At 31.7% G+C, this 20,257-nt stretch overlaps 1 protein-coding gene across 11 annotated transcripts in view; it reads left to right on the plus strand.

Annotated features, from left to right (window-relative positions):
- LOC140063218 (mitochondrial thiamine pyrophosphate carrier-like) overlaps positions 1-20,257 on the plus strand; it is a 60,144-nt gene that overhangs the window by 32,106 nt on the left and 7,781 nt on the right. For 2 of the 11 annotated variants that reach the window (XR_011847603.1, XM_072109786.1), the window contains one exon: positions 16,590-17,439. The exons of 3 other annotated variants lie outside the window; for them this stretch is intronic. The gene's annotated coding sequence lies outside the window, so the exon portion shown is untranslated. Of the gene's footprint in view, positions 1-16,589; positions 17,440-17,804; positions 18,927-19,347; positions 19,541-20,257 lie in introns of those variants that run through there. 6 more of the 11 variants (XR_011847600.1, XR_011847604.1, XR_011847599.1 and 3 more) reach the window with 5 other exon arrangements.

Raw genomic sequence — 20,257 nt, forward strand, 5'->3', positions numbered from 1 at the left:
AATTTATTGTTGCGTTGTATTCTGGTCTACCAATCTTAATAAATAGTGAGTGTGTACAATTATATTGCTTTTTGTTCAAAGTATTTAACATAGCTGAAAAAAGTTAAACATAAATAGTTCTTTGGTGTTTGTGAGAAACTGTATTAATTTAGTTAGCTTAATTCTGTTTATGTTCAAAATTCTGTGAAAACTTAAATTTCTATTATATATAAGAGCATTACCTACTAATTTACATGTTTTTAAAAAGAATAGTATTGAAGCCATTTTTTGTTTGCTATAATTTTAGCCAATTTTAACCATATAGTTGCATAAGAACCATGGCAGGCACAGGGTTCTGTTTTAAAATCCTGGATACACCACTAACTTTTGTCCAGTTTTTGTTAGTTGTATTTGAATGTCTCATTCATTAAAAAAAATTATAGGTAACAACTAACAAAAAACAAACTTGAATGAAACCTTGAATAGGTATTATTACTTAGAAGGTTAAGTGTTAGAGAATAGCTTTTATATTGAACAATCATTTATGGCTGAATTACATTTATGTTCAGTTCTCAAATTGCGTTATGAAGTGATCAATCAATTAAGAAATTAATCAATTTTAAAGGTTAACAACATATGCGCTAATAGCACCTAATTGAAATGTTAAATCCTGATCACTTTAATCGTCAAAATGCATTTTTTATTTTTATTAATGTTTTATCTTGATTATTATCTAATTTGTTATGAATAAAAGTGAAAAACCAGAGCCTTGCGTCTGCCATGGTTCTTATGAAACTAAACTTTGATGTGTGTTTGATATTACTATTAGTTAAGAGAGTTAAACTTTTTTGGGTAAAAATAGCTAAAGCTGTGTTCATACACCCTATAGTTAAGAGTATCCAAAGCTGTGTTCATACACCCTATAGTTAAGAGTATCCAAAGCTGTGTTCATACACCCTATAGTTAAGAGTATCCAAAGCTGTGTTCATACACCCTATAGTTAAGAGTATCCAAAGCTGTGTTCATACACCCTATAGTTAAGAGTATCCAAAGCTGTGTTCATACACCCTATAGTTAAGAGTATCCAAATAATAAGTGTGATTGTTTAACTTTTTTTTTTATTTAACTCGGATGTATCTCCGATATGACTCGGATGTTTTCCAGATATACTCAGCTGTTCCCCAAATTTCCCCCAAATATACCAGGGTGTACCTCTGATATGACTCTGATGTATCCTAGGTTTAAGAGGCATATCCGACATAACGTTATTCTGTACTAGACACGTTTGAATTCAAAACAAGTTAAACCGAAATATTTAACATAGCGGAAAAAGTATACAAAAATAGGTTTTTTGGTGTTTGTGAGACACTATTAATTTAGGTAGCTTACAGTAATTTTGTTTTTTTTTTTTAAATTCTGTAAAACCTGTATCCAATTTGTGGAAAACTCAAAAATACAAGGGCATTACATATACTGCAGCATCAAGATTCCTATGACATTGGCTTCTTGGTCACGTGTCTAAATATGTAAGAAATAAATCATAATTTCTATTAATAAAAGAAATAGAATAGTTATTTGCGAAAAGAAATATTGTATAGATTCTGAAAAATTATAGATCATCTAATATATTATATTAAGCACATTATTCATCATATTTTTACTAGTGCGATTTATTGACCTTCACAGTATGTATAATGGCTCAAAATAAACCAATCAAATACAACTTAAGTTCTCCCCGAGTACGTCATGAAAGCGCATCGCAGGTTTGAAGTTGCGCTTCACAAGTTTCTCACTCCCCCGAGAATTTAAAACATTTTATTGTCGCTGTTTATATGTAGACTTCATTATTTATAGCTTAACGGCCGAAACCTTTCATATGCCGGCAGGAATAATATTTAAAAATAGACGTTCCATTAAAGAGTGCTTGTTGATTTACAAGTGGATTACAATTTACATTTGTATTACAAAGGTCGCCTTCCAATTTATTAATTTAAGGTTCCCTTTTATTTATTAGAGACAACATTTCTTGCTTAAAATGTTTATGCACCCTATGCACACCTGCTCTAGATACACACCACAAAAAAAGACTCACATTTTCACATAATGCTTTCTATCTCTTTTTATTTTTTTGTTGTATATGTTTTATATGGACAGTTTGTCTGACATAAAATAAATCCCATACTAATCCACCTTGTCAAATTTATCAACATAGAAGAGCTGTAGTTTTAATGACATTTTTAAATAATTATATACTATGTATTTAATATAAACACATTAGGCATAGAACAATAATTCTAAACCGCCGGTGATATACTGACTGAAATTTAATTAATTAATTTGAAACGATAAGATGAGGAAATCTGTGAGAATGAGAAAAAGTTGTCACAACCGAGATTCGAACCCGGAACCTTCTGCTTGATATGCAGATGTCCTATGTATTTAATATATATGTAACTCGTAATTCAGCTACTACTACTAGCTGCTATGTTTTAGTTGTATGTAATTTAACTTCAATAAAGTGTAAAGGCAATCCCCTTTTCCATCCCCTGAGATGAGGAAGGTTGGAGTGTACCATGCCAAGCTATTGTTGTACTAGTACTCCGATATTTGACAGTAGGTGTGTGGCATCTAAAATTCCTAGGTATGAAATTTTTTATTCTTTCGAAATTCCTATAGACAAGATGCCAAAAATAATTACCTTTAAATTGAAAACAACATAATTACGAATGACATAATTAATAGGTTGAAAGCAAATGGCAAAATGTATGATGATCAAAGTTGAAAACCTGTATTGGTTCATCTCAAGTAAATTTACTATTTGACTTGACTCATAGATTGTACACGTGCTGGGGGCTGAGCAGCTTCAATGCAATGGAATATTTTGAAAATACTAAATGCCAGTAGCTGTATATTCACCATTCACCTTTACGCTTAAAGGGGAACACTTAAAATTAAGAAAAATCTCCTATTTAAGTACATACAATTTAAGGGAAATAATTAAATATTTATTGAGTTAAGTAAAATACTTAATATAAAATAGGAAATATCTCACTTAAGTGTGATTGGTGAATACGGCCACCGGATTGTTTGTTACAGTTTTATTCTGGAACTATACATCAAGGTTCTCAAGTACTATAGAATGTCTATTAAATTTATGCGAATGAATACATTCAATGAAAATTATGAGTTTGTCCAAAAAAACGAAACCTCTGTAAAAACGAACCCTTTTCTATGACCATATGAGTGTCAAAACCATGGAGTAAAGAATAAGCTTTACTCCATGGTCAAAACACAACAGGATGCCCTTTCATTTTCATGACATTCAAACTTTACTCCATGGTTCCAATTGAATGCAGAAAAAATAATTTTACTGTTTGACATGGCGCATAAAAACTACTGAAATTTTATATTTACTACGGATATTTTGTGTTAAGACTGCTGAAATTAATTATAGCAAGTTAAGAACTCTGGGTTGTTGATCTTATTCATTTATTTATTCTTTCTTTTGACTGGATTGCATTTTCAGTAACGTAGTACTGCTTTTCAAAATGGTCCAGTTACAAGGTTTAAAAAGTAAAGACAAGTTATAACATATATACAGAAAAAGAAAAGCATACATAATTTGAAAAATATATACAGAATAATACAAATATATACAGAATAATACAGATAATACAGATAGTATACAGAGCACTTACCCATCTAATGTTAAATGAATTACAGTAACTACAAGGAAATAATGAAGTACTCTATACATGCCAAGACAATTGCTAGGGTATATTCTAGAAAGGTATACAATAGCGCTATGAGCATCTAGTGTATTTGAGGGATATAGAGTGTTTGTAGGCATAAGAGTGTTTGTGTGTCTTTATTATTGAATATTTTGGAAGGTAGATATAACGATATCGACAGTATACCTTAGGAGAGTGTTTTAGGTCGATACAATTCCAGGGTGCTATGAGCCATTTAGAAAATGATGTTGGTTTCTTAATTACTAGGAAAAATAGAAAACACTTGTGTATATTGTATGAATGCTAGAGGGTACAATATCACTTAGCTTTGGTTATTATTCCTCAATGTATATTCAAATGTAATCTGTGATTGCAATGAGTGTAGGTATGTTCTAATTTTAGAATATAATTTAGATACTTACACAAATCATTGGAATATTACATTTTAAATACAGTAGAGCCCATAACAGGGACACCTTTGGGGCCATCAAAGTGCCTCCTGAATAGTGTTGTCCCCTGAATAGAAAGGAGTTGACTGTAGTGTTATTATCTCTCATTATTTCCCATGATAAATGGTCCTGTTTCTGCTGCATAAAAATAACCAGTTAAAAACGCAGAGACAGACCCCCAGTGTCCGCTTAATAGTGATGTTCCCTTGAATATTTCCCAAAGGAGGTGTAGTGTATTTTCAATGACACTGAAAGAGACTAGAAACACGATTCGAACCAAGGTTTTAATAAGTAAACATAATTAAGCATCAATCTATATTGCCACACTGTTATAAAGAAAAGTAGCAATAATACTCTTAAATAAGTATAGTATATAATTGACAGGATGCTACAGACCCCAAGTTTTGGTAATGAGAAAAACATATGATTTGAACCCTAGAATTACAATGACAAGCACTAACCCACTGTGCCACTTTTGATAAATATATTATATGATATTATATATTAATATATTGTTATATATATAATATATTATTCATTTATCAGCATCAATTACCTTATCAAATCCATTAAATTTCTAATAATTGTGAAATTTCAATCTGTAGTTTGTATCAACAATTTTAACTGAAAACAAGAAATGTATAATAACAACTTTTAACTTCAGGCATTAGCGATGTTACCATAGTAACAGATGTGTGGATTCTACTTAGCTAAAGAATTGTTATATTGTGAAACCAATCAATGTTAATATTCCACCAGGTGTTCATGCACTTGCCTAAATGTAGGCCTATTATGATTTTAAAACATATTTATTGTGGTTGATGAATAGGACTTTTGTTTAGCACTTTACTGAACTTGGAAACCCTTACGGCAACATTGAATTCAAAACCTTTGAGGTACCTATTGCACCGCATGGCAATTTCCATTCACTATATTGACATTACCGTATTTCTTTGATATTTCTTTTCTCAAAGCAAAAAGATTTTTTTTTTCTGTCAGAAAATGAAGTTACCAAATTAGTAAGAATCTATTCCATTTATCACATACATAAACATATGACCATTCAAAACTATGGTGTAAACAAAAACTAATTAATTTTATATTATCTTATTGTTGTTTTGTTAGCATAATGCGATTAACCGTTTCCAGACTAAGACTTACGGTGGAGGCTCCTTTTCTTTTGTTGCATCTTCTCTTCATACATACAAACTCTCTCCTTTTGAAAAACTTTCACTCACTTTTGACTCATTTAAATATTAATTTAAGAACTCCTTTGTTTAATAATAATAATAATAATAATAATAATAATAATTTAGGTATTTATATAGCGCCAGAATCAACTAAACCGAAGTAAAAATCAAAGGCACTTATATTGGATGTTAAAAAGATGCGTTTTAAGTTCTTTTTTAAAAATAGCAATAGAAGTTGATTTAGTAAAATGACAAGGGAGAGAATTAGCAAATTTCAGGATACAATGCACCTTATCATCTTTTTGCAATTGGCCCTTTATAAATGTTTGATTATTATTATTATTATTATTATTATTACAGTGCATAAGCCTAGTATTAGTTAATTTTTACCTTTCTTTTATTATTAATTTCATAATGTGATCCTAACTGTATCGAGATGAAATTGCTGGTGCTGGAATATATTAAATGAAAAGCTCCCTCATTTCTTATTTGTTTAGAAAAATATTTTATCATAACATATGCATTAATAAAGACTTTAAATGTCCTTCACAAAATTAGAATAAATTAAAATTTATTAGAAGGTCAGTTAGGTTATATGCTAGTGTCCTGTATCTGTTTGTTGTGATTTATGTTTATTGTGTCAGACTATATCTTGCTAAGTTCATATCCATTAGCCAATCACCTAATTTCTACCACTTAGCCCATCTGTTTAAACTCGTAAAATGTTACGTATTACTTCAGAATTTACAGATTACGATAATGCACGATATATATTGGTGAATTCCCTGTAGTATATTGCTTTGTTTAGATGGAACAAGATCTGCGACATTGTAACGATTTGATTTCTATTGTAATTTGATAGCAATACAAAAGAACTTGATAGCACTGTTTTCGGTATATAAAGACAAATTTTAAATGTAAAAAACAGTTAAGGGTGTTTTAACTCAAATTGCTAATTTCAGGACAGATTTAAAAACTCATTTTTTTAACTTCTTCATTTTCTGCCATTTTATTTTTATTGTTAAACACATAAAAATATGCGTTTATATAAAAATAAGAAAATAGAAATCTAAATACGATTTTAGTTAATTATTAGATACAGTAAATTCAATTTCACAAAATCTTTCAAGAGCTCTCTAAAATGTAAAGCCGTGAAAATAAAAACTACTGTATATCCTAATTACTGTGTATATTGCATTGAATTTAAAGATGTATTTCCCCCCAAAAACATGAAAAATGTAGATTAACTAAATTAGAAGGTTTCACTTGTAAAATAACATAATAACCATTTTTTGCTTTTAATTAACAGTTTTTCTCAGGTAAATCAATTTTGTTTAGATCTAATTTTTGTTCAAAATGGATAACTATTATGTGACATTAAAATTGCATATTCAAAAAAACAAATTGTACAAATTAATTTTCAGAGGGACAATACATCTTTAAAAAATCTTTGAAAACCCAGACTTAAACATGGCATAAAAAAAATACATACTTGATTATATTACACAAATTAAATGTCACTAAAGCCTTTCAAATCTCTCTCTAATGCTGCAAAAATAAGGACTATTCCTTGATTGCCGTATATAATACGTGATTCTTTTACAATTAAAACCCGGACTTGTTAAACATGGCATAAAAAAACAAAACATGCTTTTCGTCCTTGAGTATGTCATTAACATTCCTGGAGCAGGCTAGTAATTACATCCAACTCCCATTAACGAAAGATACTAAAATAATAAATCCGCAATAAGAGGGTAATTACACTTTTCAAATCGTGCATCTAGCTAATCAATAAATAATAGCACTGAATCTGTCGTGCTCGTTGGCCGACGTGCTTGCCATCGAATCCGAGGAGTTAAGTTCCAGGTTGTTTTTTTTTGTGGGTGTTGCCAAGATATTGGAGAATGCTAATATTAAGTCAGAGACAATCCTGTCATTAAGCTATTCCCTTCTCTAACGATCAAACTGCCAACATAGCACCATTTAGTACATTTTTAATTATCATTAATTTATCTAATTTGTTTTGAAATAAAAAATATGACACATATGTCAAAACGCATTTTTCAATTTCATTTGTTTGTAAGAATATCTATACTTTCCACAAGTCTCTATCATTGATTCTTTTTTTACATAGTGTTCAACAACATACATTTCAGCTTTTGTATAATGGCATGCCAAGTATGACAAAATGTTTCTTTTAATGAACATCTCGACAGTTTCCATCTTCTCTCAATCCCACACCTTGGCATCCCTGTCACACTATGATCAAATGTCCATTACCTAAATATCTCTAGCAGTATTAATGCTTGGTCACTCCAAAAGCTGAAACTAAAACTGAAATAGAGTATAGCCATGATATTGTCCATCTAGGTACCTAGTTTTTATAAGAAGAGATATCTTTTTCTTGTTATCGATAATATATAAATGCCTTCAGATGATGATTGTAAGTGCTCTGATATCAAATTACAGGAAAATGAATCCTCAGTGTGCAGTTTCTGTCATTTAGTGATATCAGTGAATACCACATTAAGTATCAATGTATCTATCAATACATCACTATTTACTTATTTATTCAAGTTTGCTTCATATAGAGTATTTATTGTATCTGTTTTCTGTTTCATAACTTTAAGTGGCAACTTTCGTTGCTGTTGGTTTTGCTGAAATAAATAAAATTTTTAAAAAATATCACATCGAGAATTTTATATTATTTAAAAATTATGTTTTATGCTTTTTGATGGGATTATAAGGGTTTATTTTAGTGGATAAGCTAAACTGTAAGCATGAGGTTAAGTGTCTATGGACTTTGTTATTTAGGTTGTTAGAGGGATCAGAGGCAGGGGTGTAGGTACTATTGATTGCAACTAGTTTGTTGATTGCCACAATTCCAACGGTAAAGTAAATCAAAATAAATAACAAAAATAACAATAGTACTTAGTGATTATAATAAAATTTCAAAAATCACAAAACCTGCATCCCAAAAATGAGAAAAAGTCCATCCCAAAAAAGAGAAAAACTCCATCCCAAAAATAAGAAAAGCTCTATCCCAAAAAAGAGAAAAACCCCATCCCAAAAATAAGAAAAACTCTATCCCAAAAATGAGAAAAACTCTATCCCAAAAATGAGAAAAACTCCATCCCAAAAATGAGAAAAACTCTATCCCAAAAATGAGAAAAACTCCATTACAAAAATGAGAAAAACTCTATCCCAAAAATGAGAAAATCTCCATTACAATAATGAGAAAATCTCCATCCCAAAAATGAGAAAAACTCCATCCAAAAAATGAGAAAAACTCTATCCCAAAAATGAGAAAAACTCCATTACAAAAATGAGAAAATCTCCATCCCAAAAATGAGAAAAACTCCATCCAAAAAATGCGAAAAACTCCATCCTAAAAATGAGAAAAACTCCATCCCAATGAGAAAAACTTCATCCTAAAAATGAGAAAAACTCTGACTATCCCGAAAATGAGATAAACTCCATCCCAATACGTTTTTTTTATTTTATGAGAAAGATCTGAAATTCCAATAAAAGAAGATAGTGTATATGGTTCTCATTGTTATTCACTAACTTTCGTCTTCTAGCTGTTTCTCATCAATTTTTAATTGACCGCTTGAATGAATCACAAACAACGAATCTCCGGTCGCCAGCAATTCACTGTGATGTCAGACATGCTATAATCTTTTGTTATTCTTGTCAATTAACACTGTTTTGGTTTGTCATATTACATGATTCATCTCCGGTTAATATCTTTTTAATGTTTATATTAGATTACTATTTGATCAAGATGAATTAAATAGGCACTTAGTAAATGTGAATATACTTTACTAGGTCTCCCTCTAATTATAAACCATTTTACGATTTGAAAAGATAGATAGTTAAAAACACACCGTAATAAAAGATTACTCCAAAATAAAGACTTCTTTCAATAGAAGACACTACCACTCTAATAATGACCATTCCAACTAATGACCACTCCAACCAATGACCTTTGAAATAAGGACTCCTACATCTCAAGATAATAATCAATAGAAGACTCAACCCAGATTCAACAGTATCTGGTTTTCAGAAAGATATTCGTGTTATTTCAATGTTTAAATTACAGATTCATTTTGCATTTGCTTCAATAAATAATAAGTATGAAATAGTTTTTTTATCTTTTATGAGTCTCTCTCATCTTTATTTGAGTGTAGGTTTTAACTCCTTGATCCACATTATTATATAATACAATTTAATAATATTATATATCAAGTTATCAATTTTGAAATATGAAATAGTTATTCACAATTGATCTTTTATATTATATTCATTTTGACATTTGTATTAAATTATAATATAGAATGAATTCAATATACAGATCTTCCATAATCCCCCTTCAGTTATCATCTACATCATATTTTTATTTTATAATGAAATTTTTGATAAATGTTTGTTAAAGGAGGACAGATTTTTGTAATAATCAGGATGATAATATTTCAAAGCTGTTTTTAGGGAGTAGAAGGCTGTGTGCAGAGATGTGGTATGCAAGACTGAAAAAAGTGGCTTAGCAGAGGGTGCAAAGGCCCCTAGTTTAGCATCCAACGGTAGGCAATTGCATCAGGCTGCTCATGCTTTGGGGCTCCCTTAAGCTCTAGGCCCTGGGTTCTTAGCTAGGAAGCACTCGTAGCCATTGTGCCACTGACTGAACAATGAGCACCGTTTAGTGACGTCTAGTTTATGCGCTTTGTATGAAGGAATATGCAATCAGGATTTTTTTATGAATGATGAATGAGCTTCTTCCATTTAGTTTCTAATTTCTTATTGCAGTAACTAATTTAGCATGAACATGGTAGAACAGTTAGTATTAGTAAATATATAGTACAGTTGGTACAGCATCCGTTTGACGTGTTTGATTTCAGAACATTACTCAATATAATGTTTTATTACTTGTATTATTTACAGGCCCACTGCTATAATGATTTCTCAACTTGTTTAATAAATCATTCACAAATTTCTTCAAACAACTTGTCTCATTGCTCAATAGATCAACCAGTCTAAAAAACTTGTCAATGTCTTATACTTTAAATCGTAAATCTGTGTAAGTTTAAGAAAATCAATAATTGACTGGATTTTTATCTTCGTGTGTTCAAAATAAATAACATGCTGGCGTCATTTATTGACAGATTTTTTACTTTACGTTAAACTGCTTGTCAGTATTTGACTGTCATTGCGAACATTTGAGGAAACACCGATCAATTATTGTCGTACTTGTACCAGATACTCGAGCGCTTTCGATTTGCGATGAACTAGGGCCTATGGATATTGTGTCATCACCTGAATCTAAAATCTGCCAAAAAATGTCTATAATTCTTGATTCCTTCATACAAAGCACATTGGACTAGATATCACTAAATGGCGCTCATTATTCAGCCCACCACATCTCTGCACACACCCTTCTGCTTCCTAAAAACCTGCTTTTACCATCCTACTTATTACAGGAATCTGTCCTCCTGATTCAAGTGATGAAGCACTGTATCAGCACATTGAATCAAAAGTTCTTCATTCTGGTAAAACCAGTTTAGTTAAATGATGGCATGTCACTACCATATTTGGGCACATCACATTTTTGTTGTCAAACTAGTTTGATAGTGTAGACAGAGCTTAACTATTTTTACAAACTCGCCCTACTCCTTTCACTTTTACATTAATCATTTATATCCTGCAACTACAGGTATGTCCCTTCTTTTTAGAAATACTTTTAAATGTGTTGCTCATAGCTATGGGAGAATAGTCTGTGAAGAGTTTAAAGATTAGAAATAAATAAGAGGTAGGATTGTCAGCCGTAAGTAATTTGAAATTTCAAAAGAGACAGTATGATGATGTATGATGAAAAGGTTTAGTTGTTGAGTATCTGCAATAACCTAACAGCAAGTCCTAAGTTTAATCTGTTCCATGTTTTCTAGTAAATCGCTACTTGACGCTTCAGGCAAAAACAGATAAAAGTAGTTGAAAACATAATCCTTCTGGTCAATCCCATGTTGTTGACTTAGTTTCACCTTTCTAAGAAGTAAAAATTTAGCATTGAAGGGTAAACGGTGAAGGGAGGGGGTGTAGAAAAACATATGTAGAAAATAAAACTTCATTATTATATGTGGAGATATCTCTATGCTTCTAAAGCTCTGTCTACACTACCAACTAGTTTGACAAAATAAGTGTGATGTGCCCAAATTTGGTAGTGATATGCTCAAATATGGTGGTGATATGAAATCATCATGTCCATATATGGGCACATCACTTTTTACTCGGGGTACCCGAGTCTAGGACTTACTCATGTTCTCCTCCTCCTCCTCCTCCTCCATCTGGACACTATTGAGTAAAAAGTGTGATTTATAAAGTACTACTCCTCCCTTATTCGTTGTAGTATTGAGCTCGGATTTAGCATGAATATACTACAGTTACATGTCCTCAAAGCTATAGAGCCGGATTTTTAAATTTCAAACTGGATGCAGCCATATCACGTCTCGAAGATGGTACCGTATAGCCGTATTTGGTAGCGCGGTTATTGATGTGTATGTGACGTTGCATCCGGTCTTATGACGTCATTACAGCTTCTTTCGCTGTACCCCGAGTATTGCACATTCGTGCTTGTTTTGTCACATAAAGTTTGATAGTGTAGACTGGGCTTAATGCTTGCCAATATCAGAAACTATGAATTGTTAAGATTTTATCTTTTTCAAATCAAGATGTACATACAGTGTATGATAAATAAATAATAAAGATATCTAGCAACATTTATGAGTTTTAGAGTTTTAATAAAGTCATTGATCGTTGTAAATGTATATGACAATGAATCATATTAGTTGAACCATTGCTTTATCTGTCATAAAACATAATAATATTTTTATTACTGTCAGTTGTTTTCTTAGTAATTTGTTTATTTTGATTGATATATTTTGTCAAAAAGTTTCCGCCTTGGCTTCCTTGAAATATCGATAAGTTGTAAACCATGCCTGCTTGTCTGGTGGTGTTTACACCTTTTAAAATTATCTACCGCATAAGGCATAAACTGCACTTATCTGGTCCATTCTCTGTGTAAACATATAAACATTATAAAACATACATACAGTATGACAAATGCATATACAGTAAGCCTATGCATATACAGTATGACAAATGCATATACAGGAAGCCTATGCATGTACAGTATGACAAATGCATATACAGGAAGCCTATGCATATACAGTATGACAAATGCATATACAGTAAGCCTATGCATATACAGTATGACAAATGCATATACAGTAAGTCTATGCATATACAGTATGACAAATGCATATACAGTAAGCCTATGCATGTACAGTATGACAAATGCATATACAGTAAGCCTATGCATATACAGTATGACAAATGCATATACAGTAAGCCTATGCATATACAGTATGACAAATGCATATACAGTAAGCCTATGCATATACAGTATGACAAATGCATATACAGTAAGCCTATGCATATACAGTATGACAAATGCATATACAGTAAGCCTATGCATATACAGTAAGCCTATGCATGTACAGTATGACAAATGCATATACAGGAAGCCTATGCATATACAGTATGACAAATGCATATACAGTAAGCCTATGCATATACAGTATGACAAATGCATATACAGTAAGCCTATGCATATACAGTATGACAAATGCATATACAGTAAGCCTATGCATGTACAGTATGACAAATGCATATACAGTAAGCCTATGCATGTACAGTATGACAAATGCATATACAGTAAGCCTATGCATGTACAGTATGACAAATGCATATACAGTAAGCCTATGCATGTACAGTATGACAAATGCATATACAGTAAGCCTATGCATGTACAGTAAGCCTATGCATATACAGTAAGCCTATGCATATACAGTATTGCCTATGCATATACAGTATGACAAATGCATATACAGTAAGCCTATGCATGTACAGTATGACAAATGCATATACAGTAAGCCTATGCATGTACAGTATGACAAATGCATATACAGTAAGCCTATGCATGTACAGTATGACAAATGCATATACAGTAAGCCTATGCATATACAGTATGACAAATGCATATACAGTAAGCCTATGCATATACAGTATGACAAATGCATATACAGTAAGCCTATGCATGTACAGTAAGCCTATGCATATACAGTAAGCCTATGCATATACAGTATTGCCTATGCATATACAGTATGACAAATGCATATACAGTAAGCCTATGCATGTACAGTATGACAAATGCATATACAGTAAGCCTATGCATGTACAGTATGACAAATGCATATACAGTAAGCCTATGCATATACAGTATGACAAATGCATATACAGTAAGCCTATGCATGTACAGTATAATGTACTTACTGTACTATATTATTCTTTATTGAATCTTTATTTACGAAGCTTAGCTAGCGTATTTTTTTATTTGTGTACCAAAATGTTTTTTTTTATTACGAATATTAAGCCAAAGCTAAACTACATTTTACTTTACTGGTATACCAAAAATACCTGAATTGTATTGTATTTTACTGGTTTAGTGAACTTCCCTGTGGTTTAATATCCCTGTGATTTGTCATTGGGATTTATTTCTAGTTTTGGCTGTCAGTAATTCCACCACATATTGTGTATAACAACATAACCCTATGTAATTGTCCATTAATCTCTCTCTAACAACACCCAAGAGACCAGAATACTTAACCTTTCCTAGCCAAATTGATATCAAAGGTTTCTAAACCTACATTTCATCCACTATGCTAATTTCTGCTTATAAAAAAAGCAGCTAAAATATGGTGTGAATAAATTACTATACTGTATGGGTCTGTTTCTGCTGCATAGCGCCGAATAAACCATTTATTTCAAAATAGATTTGAAATAATAAATGTTTATATTGACAGCATTTCCGCTCAATTTTTGCTCCAAAATAACTGTTTCAGTGGGTGTTCGTTGACAAATACTGTAACCCAAAATGCAATTGGTCCTGGCGGTTAATTCAAACGTTACTGCAATGTAGTTGAATCAAGGTCAGCAGCTGTCAATCAAATAACCGTTTTTTTATGTTGCAGATAAAAGTTGCACAGTAATAACCATTGAAATAACGTTCTAACACCGAATTGAATGGGTGTTTTTAACTATTATTTTTCCGCTGCCATTTAACCGGTTATTTTTATGCAGCAGAAAATTTGTTATGAAGACTACAGTACCAATTACAGGGGACACCTTCAGGACCCCTATTAAGGAGACACAACAAAGTGTTCCCTTAATATTGCTCTTTGTTCGTTTAATATTAGTATCAGCATACATGTTTATTGTAAAGTTTATCAGAGTATTTGAAACCTACAATAGCTGAAAATTAATGATTATTTACAGATTAATTTCCATCTGGTATCCTTAATAATTTATTAATGTGTTGTACCACAAAGAAAAATCAGGTATTAATTTTATCTTCTCATAATCTGCTGTATTCCTCTGGAATATATTAATAATTAGAATTTAAACCTCCTCTTGGTTGCCTGAAGATCACATCAAGGAAGATAAGTACAAATAAATCCTTTACTTGAACCAACAGACAATCAACGCACATCCCATAATGCATAGCTATTTTTAAATTACCAACAGAAGGCTACAACAAAAGCAATAATGATAGAGCTATTTCCAGTGGGATTCTGATTGTGCGTAAATATCCCATTGGAATTTACTGAAATATGAATATAGGGTAATAACGACGTATTCTGTACTTGAAAACTTAAGTTACTTGCAAACTCAGAAAGTTAGGTATTATCAATGGCGTAATGGCTATGAGCACTCACTGGCTAAACCCAGGGGCGCTGGACCTTATGGGGGCCTCTGAGCAGTGTCCAGAGGAAAAAACAGGAATTAAAAAATGTGTCGAAAAAGACTAAAACACCTGAGGCCTCCAGTGTTGGTGGGGGGTGGGGGGGGGGGCACTTATTATAGCCACGTGCCATCCAACACCAAGACACAGAGTCACTACAAATATTTTCTATCTTTTCCATTATTATGAGGATTTTTTTAAATGGGTGAATGTTTAATCAACGGTTGTATTTTCGTCATGAATCAAGAGATCGCACATTTGCAATAAACATTTTGTAAAAGCACAAGCCAACTTGTATCCACCAGCTGTTTTCGCGCAATATCTTAGCCTAGAGTGGAAGACAGTGTTGTGTGTTTGATTCTGTGTGTCCCTGGTTGAAGTCTTGCTTGATGCATTTTCTAAATATATATTTTAGTCGGTGGAGGAGATATTTTGCTGTGAAGTTGTTTATGAGTATAACAAATTATGAGGAAAATACACAACCAAGGATTAAGACGAGACAACCAGATCAAGTTTATACAGTACTGTAGTAGTCAATGTTTACAATTGATTTTGCTGTTGAAAATAAAACAAAAGTTTTACGTAAACAGAGCAATAAAAAAAATGTGAAACAACATGGGTTTTATTACAAACATTTTTTATTTGCACAAACATAATTATCATTTATCAAAAAATAGTATAATATTAATATAGTTTGCTTTGACCTTGTTTACTTTGAGTGGTGTAATCCTCTGGGCTTTATAAATCAATCATATTAAAAAGCCTTGACCTTGATGTTCTATTTTTACATAATCATACCATCATAAAGTGGAGAAAAATTGTGTGGATAGTGTACATTATTTTTCCCTAGGCTTCTCAGTTGATTTCAATACCAATTTCATCCTTGGAATAATTTTCTTTGTTCTAATTAAAAAACATTCCTATACTATGATTTGTGTAGTTAATTGCGTTTTTGTTAACCTTTTTTTAAACTTTTTTAAATGTTCACAACATTCAATAAGAAAAGGAATTCCTAATTACTGGTTGTTAAGTCTTGTTATTAATATGAGGGTAAGATTGTTGCACCAAGACAATCTAACAACAGGACACTGAGCTTGCCTTGCCAAGATAGGAACCAGTAACAGTAACTTTGATCTTATGTCTGGCTGCAACAAATACTGTACCAACAGTACTATACATTATGGCGCACTGTGTCTGAAAGGGGCATTGAACTGATTGTGTCACAGCCACAGACAAACCCTTTGATCTCCGGAGGTCAGCATCCTGTTGTTAGATTTCCTTGGTTGCGATGTAATTGTGTCAGGATTTGAACCATAGACCTGGAATTAGGCACCAAGGCACAGAGCCACTACAAATATCTTCTATATTTTTCTTCATTTTATTCTTGTAGTATGTAAACGAGTGGATCCGTAGAAGTAAAGGTTATTGAAAAAGGCAGTCTCGTTTCGTTGTTTGTCGTCAGGGTACTGAAAAGGTAAATTAGCATAACACAGTGTAATTTGCATACTGCTTGTTTCTACACATTAGAACCCCTGGAGACACCTTTATGACCCAACACAGTGCCTCCTGAATTAGGGTTGGTTGTTATATATTTTCACTTGTTTGTTTCATGTTATTAATGTATCTCCTTAATAGGTGTGTTCCAAAGAGGGGTTCTTCTATATAGAGTAGAGTGTCTACTTGGTATTGGTACTTCCCCTTTTTTTTCACTGTCCACTAATATTTAATAATAATTTTAATTCAGAATTCTTTAAAAAAAATGTGTTCTTATATTTGATATCAAATCAATTGTATAACATATGGACTAATATTAAGTTTGAATAAATTAAATTTACAAATTAAATTAAACATTAGATATTTGTGATGAATCGGAACAGTAATTATGTCGTAGATGGAGTTTACGATTAGTGCAATAATTGGGCATGTAATAGATTCCTGTAACTTACATTACAGTCAATAATAAGCATAGGACTTTTTACAAACAATAGTACTGAATTAATATTAGTCAAAAATGCACATAGAAAAAAAAACTTTTCCCAGTGGCTTTGCCGTGAAGAAAGTAGTCTCTCAATGTGACCTAGAAATGATACTATTCATTTTTCATGTCTTGTTTATCATTTTTTTTTATCAAGCATAATGAATCTGCTTCGTGAAAATACAGATACATAATATAGTTTATTGTGTAGATATATATATATATTTTAATATATTTTGTTTATGTCTTTCAACCATGTTAATGGTGGCATATGGTCACTGTAGGGTGATGATGAAATAAAAATAAAATAAAAATATTTCTCATTTGAGAAGGTTATAATATATTGTATATTGTACTAAAGTTCTTGTTGGATTGCCTGCACAAAAAATAGAGGAAAACGTCCTTGAGTTATTTAAGTGTGAGGCAATTATTACATTACACACAAAAATAAAATGGTGATTTAATTTGAATCAAATAATTGTCATGTTTGTACTTCTGCACCAGCTGATTCGCCTGCTTACGTACTTGAAACAATATATCACAAAACAAAATGATGAGATAGCTTTTGAAATAACAGTACAGTATTTGGTTTGTAAATATTATTACATTCTGTATTGTTTTATGTTACAGGCAGACAAGAGCCCTCTAGGTTGTAGAAGATCTCATGAATATTCATAGATTTCAGAAGTGTAGTCTTCAGTATGTTATCAAAGAAAGAAAAGTTCACTAATTTCAAACCGCATAAAGAATAAAAGGTTTATCAACTGATTCGAAATATAGAACCCTCCTTTTGAAGACCCCTCCTTTTTAAGACCCCTTTGAAGGGTACACATTTTCCTGTAACAAAAGATTGGTGATGTATGTTTTAACCCTGCATCCACAATAACAATATTAATATTTACTGCCAAGTTGGCCCTATATTCAGTGGACACCCTTTTAAAGGGACACTTCTTTGATTCTTGAAGGTGTCCCCTTGGATTGGAGTTCTACTGTATGAGATAATAGACATTTGTTTGCCAAATATAATATATATAATAATAGTTAACTACAGAAATTCTAATTTGTAATGTTTTAACACTATTTGTTGTACAGCAATTGCAATACTTTACTGGCCCTATTCATTCAGGGGACACCCTTTAAAAGGATCGCCCTTTATTGATTCTTGAAGCTGTCCCCTAATTGGAGTTCTACTCTATGAGATAATAGACATTTTTGCCAAATATAGTAATAATAATAGATAGTTAACTAGAGATATTCCAAAACAAAACAGACAATACCTATGACAAATGGATAAAGTAGAAAAGGTATAAATTGTCCATTGTGTGTCATAGAATATAATCAGTTGCATCTACAAATTTATAATATTCGTACCTATTCTGACATCAATGAAGCAGAATGAGCATTGTAATTTTATTTTATTTTTTAAAGTTTAATTGAAGCTATTGAACTATGGAAAATTTAAACCCAACATTACTGGCTGACTCTCCAATAAAATTTACAAAGCTTTATTATCGGTACCTTCATCTAATTATTTTAACCTCAGTCTTCCACCGCACACCACCACCCACCACACCCCTGCCACACTATCAAACTTTATGTAACAAAAAAATGTGATGTGCCCATATATGGACAAGATGATGTCATACCACTACCATATTTGGGTATATTTTTTTTATAGTGTAGACAGAGCTTTACACTGGGGCCTAGAATGAGTCTACCATTACTTGAGGCCCCATGACCTAATTCTTTGTATAGTCCTTACAATATGTTATGTATGTTGTTAATGTTATTTCTATATCATTACTTGTTTGCGGAGGCAAATTCATCAACAGATGTAGAAATAAGCCAATTGCTGATACCAATTAGGTTAATGTATGTTTTGTATATTTTATCAATAAATCAAATTATCTATATAAACACATAAAATGGGAAATGAAGATATATTTAGTACTCATGAAACCAAAATACTGGACATATAGTTAATCGAGTTAATTAAAGACCACTTTAGAACCAAATTTTGTTAGAGAAAGATCACTATAGAACCACATTTTGTAGGAATATTGTAGATATCTTCATATAAAGCACAACAAAGGCATTATTTACTATGGTACCTATATAATAATCAATGTACCTTATTGATTAACAGATATATATTTATTATATTTATTTCCAGCTTGCAAACAGGATGTTTTCTTGGCCATGAGAAAAATCCTGGTAGGCCTACTGATATAAAGTTGAGGCAGCAGATGACCTAATCTTTATAGGCGCACAAACAACTACAATGCTGGTACTCGGTAGTGAACAGAGTTAGAATTCCGACCCATAAAAGACTTTTAACCATCAAGCTACTAATACAGTTATTATAGTATTCATTTAAATATGTATTTACAGGCATAGAGAAACTCTAAACTACCCAGTATTATAATGGACATTTAAACAAAATAACAATATATTTAAATAAAGAGAGACTAAATATAGAAAGCAAAGCTTATAAGGGAAGGGGTGGGAGTTACTGTTATGGTCCCATGACCAAGTGTGGTCGTATGGTCACTTCACATATTTGATTTGATTTGATTTATTCAATATCGGCTCATTACAATTACAACAGAATACATAAAAATATATAATGAAACAAAAAGCCAGGATTGTCACAAGCGAACCCAATCACTGTTTAAAGACTTTCTTTTAACATAAATAAAATATAATATAAAAATAAAATAAATGACGAAAAAAAATTAAATAATAAAAATCTAAGACATTATGTAAAAAAAATACAGCAGGGACCAGGTAAAATCAAAAGAAATAGTGTTGGCGAAGACTAGTCTCGAATTCTCGAAACCTGCCAAGGAGAGCAAGCTCACTTAATTCAGAGGGAAGACCATTCCAAAGTTTACAGAATCTAGGAAAGAGTGAAGATTGAAAACAGATAGTTCGAGCAAAGGGTGGCCCAATAGAAGATCAAATTTGTGACGAGAAATAGGAGAAAAAAAAGAAGAAACATCGAGTTCAATAATAGGAGTGTATAAACATTTGACAACAAAGATAATAGTTTGTAAATCAATCCGAGAAGTCAAAGAAGGAAG

Source organism: Antedon mediterranea, chromosome 1 (assembly GCF_964355755.1).
Source record: "Antedon mediterranea chromosome 1, ecAntMedi1.1, whole genome shotgun sequence".
NCBI classification, from domain to species: Eukaryota; Metazoa; Echinodermata; class Crinoidea; order Comatulida; family Antedonidae; genus Antedon; species Antedon mediterranea.